Genomic DNA, 7,332 nt, shown 5'->3' with positions numbered 1-7,332 from the left:
AGTCCAGCAATTTGTGCTTTAACAAGCTCTGCGGGTGATTGATTAAAGTTTGACACTACTGCTCTAGTTTTGTTTTGTCTGCCCCTCCCCTTCTAAAACATGGTTAATCTAGATTCTGTCTGATTTGGTAAAATCTCTCTCAGGATCCACTTTTCTCTCATCATTCCAACATCAACATCAGCGTCTATCCTGCCAGGATTAATCCCTCCAACTCCTACGCTGCCGGGGCCCAGGGAGCAGTAATGTGGTAGTAAAGACACTAGCCAAAGTCCACCGGGAACAAACAAAAATCAGATTTAATACATAGAAGGAGTGACAAGACACTCCAGAGCCACGGGGAAATGCAGTTCAACAGGAGGCTGAGAGAACTGTGTTTTGTAAGGTTTGGGTTCCCCTTTGAGGGTTCCGGGGAGTCTAAGAGAAGCGGGACCAGTCCTGGGTTGCTTGGGGTTTCTGAGTAGCGGAGATTAGCTGGGGACTGGGCGTTTTCACGAAGAAAGCGTGCTCTTCGGTATCCCCAGTAATACCGAAGTACCAAGTACCCAGTACCGAAGACGGGTGTGGCAAAGCGAGTCTGGCACTCGTAAAACGGCAGCAGGTGCCCTAGGAGGGGACACTGCGACATTTGACAGCCGCTGCACGATCTTGGAAAACAGCATTTCCCGTTAACTTTGCGTCTGGCGTTACCAGTGTCCTCCCAGCCCGGTAACAGCGGCGCTGCGAATTTTGTTTTTGCTTTGTTTCTGTTCGTTTGCTTTTGTTTTTGTTATTTCAGTTGGAGCAGATTTCCTTTCTTTTCGTGGTGACAGGTTTTTACTCTTCCCAGCACTTAGGAAACCGTTCTCCGGCTCAGAAGGGTGAGAAGTTCCCGGGGACGCAGTTGCTCCTCCGGCCTGAGGTCGGGTTGGCGGTGGAATTGCCAGGTAAGATACGGAACACACAATTAAATTTGAATTTCAGATAAAGGACGAACAAAATTTTGCATACGACTCTAGCAACACTACTTGGTGACACCCCGCGTCCGTGAGCCGGTGCCGGGCAAAGCAGGGGAGGAGCGCGTTCCGAGGCCGGCGGCGTCTCATCCCGAGAACGCTTCCCACTCAGCCTTTCCACCTGGCTGCCCGGGAGCTGGTAACCCTAAGACAGTGTCCGTTTCTGGGGTCTCCAGGGCTCAGCCCAACCTGAGTCACAGAGAAGAGGTATTAAATCACAGAGAAGAGTAAATTAAATTACAAGGTGAGAACTCTTTCGTTTTGAAACATAATGTTCTCATTCCTTGGAATTAAATATATCATTAAGCTGGAAAGGAGTTTTTCTCAGAAAAGGAGAGAAATGAGCCGTTACTGGAGAGGTAAACGCAAAACTAGACTCCCATGTCTGGCTGAGTCCTAAACTCACATCCCCAGATTCCAAACGCTATAATAAATCCTTACCCAACAGAGTAGTTGCCTCCACAATACCTAGTGTAGTGAAATGAACTGGCTGCCTCATAAAGAGTTTCTGGCGAATATGGAAGTTGCTATGCTGTCTGCTACAAGCATCACCTGTCTGCATCACCTCATGAGACTTTTAAGAAGAGCTATGTTTGGGCTGAGGAAAAAGAAACTAGCACAGGGCCCCACTTCTGTTCCTGGTAAGGAAGGGGCAACCAAAGGAACTGGCAGTCAGCTGTAAGGTCGCTGTCACACATTTCTGCTGGAGAGGGCAAATTCACTTATCATTTATCACAATTTAAAAGTACATATCAGAGTTCAAAAATAGACTCAGGATATGAACTGATTTTCATCAAAGTTGCCAAGGTGATTCACTGAATCCTTTAGAGGGGAAAGGAAGGTCTTTTCAGCAAATGGTGGTGTAACAATTGGACAACAGCCATGTGCAAAAAAAGAAAAAAAAGGATGAATCTCCATCCTCAACTCACAATGTTTAAAAAAATTAACTCTCAATGGCTCATAGACCAAAATAAAACCTAAAACTAATACAACTCTAAGATTTCTAAAAGAAAACTTCAGAGAAAATCCTTATGACTTTGCTGGACAAGGATTTTAAAATAGGACACAAAAACATAAATCACAAAAGAAAAATTAATAATTTGACTGTCAAAATTAAAAACTTCTGTTTTTTGAAAGGTACTTTAATAAAAATGGACAAGTCTCAGACTCAGAGAAATCATATGTAAAGATTTTGCACAACAGGAAAACAATTCCATCTCCCAATAAAAATGGGGAAAAGATTTGAATTACACTTCAACGAAAATGATATACAGATAGCCAATAAGCGCATCAAAAAACCTCAATATCATTAGTCATTAGGAAAATTTAAAACCATACCTATTACATGCCTATTAGGAAAATTTAAAACTACATGCCTATTACAATGGCAAAACTTAAAAAAAAATTTTTTTAAACCTGATAATACTAAGTGTTGAAGAGTATATGGAACAATTGAAATTCTCATACTTTGCCAGTGAAAATGCAAAAATGGTATGACCACTGGGAAAAAGTTTGATAGGTTTTTTTAACAAATTAATTTAAGTATATTCTTACTCCATGATCCAACAATCCTCCTTCTAGATATTTACTCAAAAAATTGAAAACATGTCCACCTGTAGATAAATGTTTATAGCAGTTTTATTTACAATTGCCATAACTGGAAACAATCCAAATGTCTATCACCCAGTGAGTAGATAAGCATATTATGATACATGCATGCAATGGAATATTACTCAGCAACATAAAGAACAAACCAGATACATGCATCATAAATGAGTCTCAAAAGCAATATGCCCAGTGAAAGAAACTAGAAGCCAGACTTAACTGCTTATACTGTATGATTCTATTCCAGATCAGGCAAAAGATAAAGTAAAAAAGTCACATTAGTAATTGTTAGGCTGGGAGTGGAGGGAAAGGCTGACTAAAGAGAAGTGAGGAAGAATGTTGGGGTGATGCTGGAAATGTATATCTTGTTACTGTAGAGATCTTTACATGACTATATGTGTTTGCCAAAATTCATCCAACTACATATAAAAAGGTAAATTGTACTGTATGGAAATTAAACTTCAATAAACTGACTTTTTAAAAAGTAGATATCATCACTCGGCTATTCCACTTTTAAAACTCCATTCTACAGAAATATTTGCATAAATTCAACGAGGTATGCACATAGCATAAAAGAATGTTCAAGGTAGCAGTCTTTGAAATAGAGGGTTGATATAAATTTGGTTAAACAAATTATGATGTATTCACTTAACTGTACTACAATATAACCAGTGGTGAGTTCCTATAACTGCTTTCACTCGCTGATCATTGCTATATGGTGGTAGCAATGCTTGTAACCACAAATGCAGATAAAATTAAAATATATTATTTTGTTCAGTATTCTGCAATATAATTGAAAAACCTGGTTGCAATGTATTTCTAGAAAATATACAAAAAAAAAACTTTAGACGAAATGGAAAATCCACATACCAATTATAACAGAACAAATAAAAGTTGTCAACAAACTGCCTGCCCCCAAAAAACATCAGACATAATAGCTTCCCAGATAAATTTTTAAAAACCATTATAAAACAGATAATTTAAATGCATTAAAAACAGTTCCAGAACATAAAAAGTGATGGGAATATTCTATTTTTTCAGAAACAATTCTTTTTGTTGTTGTTAAGACAGAGTCTTGCTCTGTTGCCCAGGCTGGAGTGCAGTGGTGTGATCTCGGCTCACCACAACCTCCGTTTCCTGGGTTCAAGCAATTCTCCTGCCTCAGCCTCCCGAGTAGCTGAGACTACAGGTGCATGCCACCATGCCCAGCTAATTTTCGTATTTTTAGTGGAGATGGGGTTTCACTATGTTGGCCAAGCTGGTTTCAAACTCCTGACCTCGTGATCCACCCACCTCAGCCTCCGAAAGTGCTGGGATTACAGGTGTGAGCCACTGCACCCAGCTTTTCAGAAACAATTCTAACAGTAATCTCAAAACTGAAGATAATTACCAATAGGAAAACCCCAGTTTTTATTCTTTCTTATGGTGAATCCTAAATAAAATGGGAGCAAACAGAATCCAGCATCACAGTAAAGGAATAAATAATTCACAATTACAAAATGGAGATGAGCATAAGTATTGTTTACAATAGAGACACCTTTAGACATAATTCACCATATTGGCATATGTGAGGAGAAAAAGCATAAAAGGATTTAAGTAAATGTGGAAATGGCATTTGCTTGCATTAAGATCCATTTTTTTGGTAATAATTCTGGAAACTTTTAATAAAAGAAGATAGCTCCTTACTTCACATTAGAAAACATCTAACTTACATCAATGGTCATCATCCCGCTTTTCAGAGAATATATTATATGCATTGTCTTTGAAATTAGCAAAAAGTTAGAAAGATGTCCACTTTCATGACAAGTATTTTGTAGTGTTCTGTGTTAGTGAGAATTATTTAAATAAATAAATTTAAAAGAAGGAGATAAAATGTGGGAAGTTGAAAAGTTCCTCTTTAAAGTTTCCTTTCTTGTTAAAGAATAAATCATAAATGTGCTAATAACTTTTTGTTAAGCCCTATGCTATGTAGCTGTTAAACATGCCAGGCTTACAGGCATGTAGTACAGTCTTTGTACTTTTACTTTAACCAAAATATCCATGCCGAATGTGCTCACAGGCATGTCCCAGCTCTCCATTGCTTTTACCTGTTTAAGAAAGTTTTACGTTGTTTGCCAATCCGGTTTTAGTTTAAATTGTAAGGTCTGGCTCCAGCCAACAGAAATCAGACACAGCAGTAAGGATGAACCCAAATGCATAAGGGATAAATATGTCTGCTTTCCCTTGTTCGTTGTACTCTCATGGCAAAATGGCTAGTGAGAGTATCTTTCCTGCAGCCCAGGAAGTAAAAATTGCTGCTAAAAAATCCTTTGTCTCAGTGCTAATTTTTCTTTGCAGCACCAAGCATCTGTTTCCAATATAAAATTATCATTATATTAGATATGTGAAGGTACACTAACATTTATGTATAAAATTAAATGTATTTATAAAAATAAATAAATCACTTGCCTTCCTACTACAACATACAATAGAAGAAAGGACCCCATTTACAATAGCAACAAAGGAGACAAAATATTGAGAAATAAATTTAGAAGGAAATTACAAGACTAATATAAAGAATACTTTATCAATTTTTTTACAAGTTAGTCTACATATTTAATACAATGCCAATACAAATTAAAATAGAGTTTTGTTTTCAAAACAAAACACTTGATTGAATATAAAGCCCTTCATTGTATTCCTCCTTCACTAAAGAAAAAAACTCATGATCCTGCTGCTGCCCTGGCTCCAGGATTGCCTCAATGCCCCCTTCCCATCTCTAGAGAGAAAACTAGAGAATCTGCAGTTCATTGCATTGAGGAAAAGACATCATTCTGGACCAAAAGTTTACACTTTTCACAAAGAATCTAAAGTTTATATGGAAAATAAACAACATTAGTAGCCAAGAAAATTAAGAAAAGAATAATAAGGAAGACATACGCCTTTTGGGTATTTAGACATATTTTAAGGTACAGTGAATAAAACATCGTAATACACATAGGATAGAAAATCCAGAAGCAGGCACAAATATTTAGGCATTTGATAAAGTTGACATTTCAAAGCAGTGGAGAAAAGATAAGTTAGGCTATGAAAGTTACTGTGACATCTAGATAGATATCTGATACAAATAGAGCATAATCCACACCTCATATCTCATAATCGGGGGTTCAAAATTTAAATAGAAAAAGAAAATACCATGAAGCACTAAAAAAAATAAGAAAAAAGAAAGAAAGAATTTTTTTTTTTATAGTTTTGGCACAAAGGAGGTCTTTCTTAGTATCACACAAAACCTAGACTACATAAAAGATTTATAAATTGCTTAAAAATTTAAAATTTCTGTATAACAAAAAGCACAAACAAAGTTAAATAGAAAAATTCACAGTTTATCACAAAGGACTAATTTCCCTAATAGATGATGATCATACAAGTCAACAAAAGACATGCCATCACAGGCTGACAACAGTGGCCCATGCCTGTAATCCCAGGACTTTGGGAGGCTGAGGTGAGCAGATCACTTGAGATCAGGAGTTCAAGACCAACCTGGCCAACATGGTGAAACACTGTCTTTACAAAAAAATGCAAAAATTAGCCGGGTGTTGTGGGCACACCTGTAGCCCCAGCTACTCGGGAGGCAGAGACACGAGAATCACGAAGCTGGGAGATGGAGGTCGTAGTGAGCTGAGATCACACCACTGCACTGCAGTTCTGGGTGACAGAGGGAGACTGTGTCTCAAAAACAAAAAGAAACACCATCACAAACAGAAAAAATGGAAAAAATATAAGCAGAAAATTTACAGAAGGGAAATATACATGAATACTAATTGATTCGACCCCATTCATATGTACAGAAATATTCGTTTCTCGTTCCCTTGCAGCATCTTGGCAGCTGCTCTTGGCTGGGGACCATCTGGCACCTAAGGCAGGAAGACGGTGGCCATAAAGAAAACAAAAAAATCGCTGAAGTCCATCAACTCTAGGCTCCAGCTCGTTATGAAAAGTGGAAAGTACATGCTGGGGTGCAAGTGAACTCTGAAAACAATCAGACAAGACAAAGTGAAATTGGTCATTCTTGCTAACAACTGCCCAGCTCTGAGGAAATCCAAAATAGAGTACTACACAATGTTGACCAAAATTGATGTCTGTCACTACAGCAGCAATAATACTGAACTGGACACAGGATGCGGAAAATACTCAGAGTATGCACACCAGCTATCGCTGATCCAGGTGATTCTGATATCATTAGAAGCATGCCAGCACAGACTGGTGAAAAGTAAACCATGCAAAAATTTCCTTTAATAAAACTTGCCAGAGCTTTTTTTTTTTTTTTTTTAAAGTTAATACTACAATAATATACAATTTTTTACCTATCAGATTGTCAAAGATGAAAAAGTTTGATAAAGGTGGGAGGGAAAATAACTTTCAGATGTTGTTAGAGAGCTGTAAATTTTTATAACTACTTCGAAGGGCAATCTAGCAGTATGTATACATTCTAAAAAATTATGTATTATGCTTTTAACACAAACTTAAAAAAATCTGGAACAATAGAAACTCTACAGATTTCATAAATCTTTTTGTTTTGTTTTTCAACTAAAATCTCTAAACACACCAATGTCCCATTCCAAAATATTGCACAACATACTGAATACAAAACCCTTGATTGTATTCCTCCTTCACTAAAGGAAAGTAGAGGTCTTTTGTTTGTTTGTATTTATTTTTTATTTTTATTTTTCAGAGCCATTAAGGGATAAGTAGATAT

The sequence above is a fragment of the Cebus imitator genome, unplaced genomic scaffold (assembly GCF_001604975.1).
Source record: "Cebus imitator isolate Cc_AM_T3 unplaced genomic scaffold, Cebus_imitator-1.0 Scaffold681, whole genome shotgun sequence".
NCBI lineage: Eukaryota > Metazoa > Chordata > Mammalia > Primates > Cebidae > Cebus > Cebus imitator.
The sequence above is the reverse complement of the archived record's forward strand: the minus strand, read 5'-3'. Positions refer to the sequence as shown.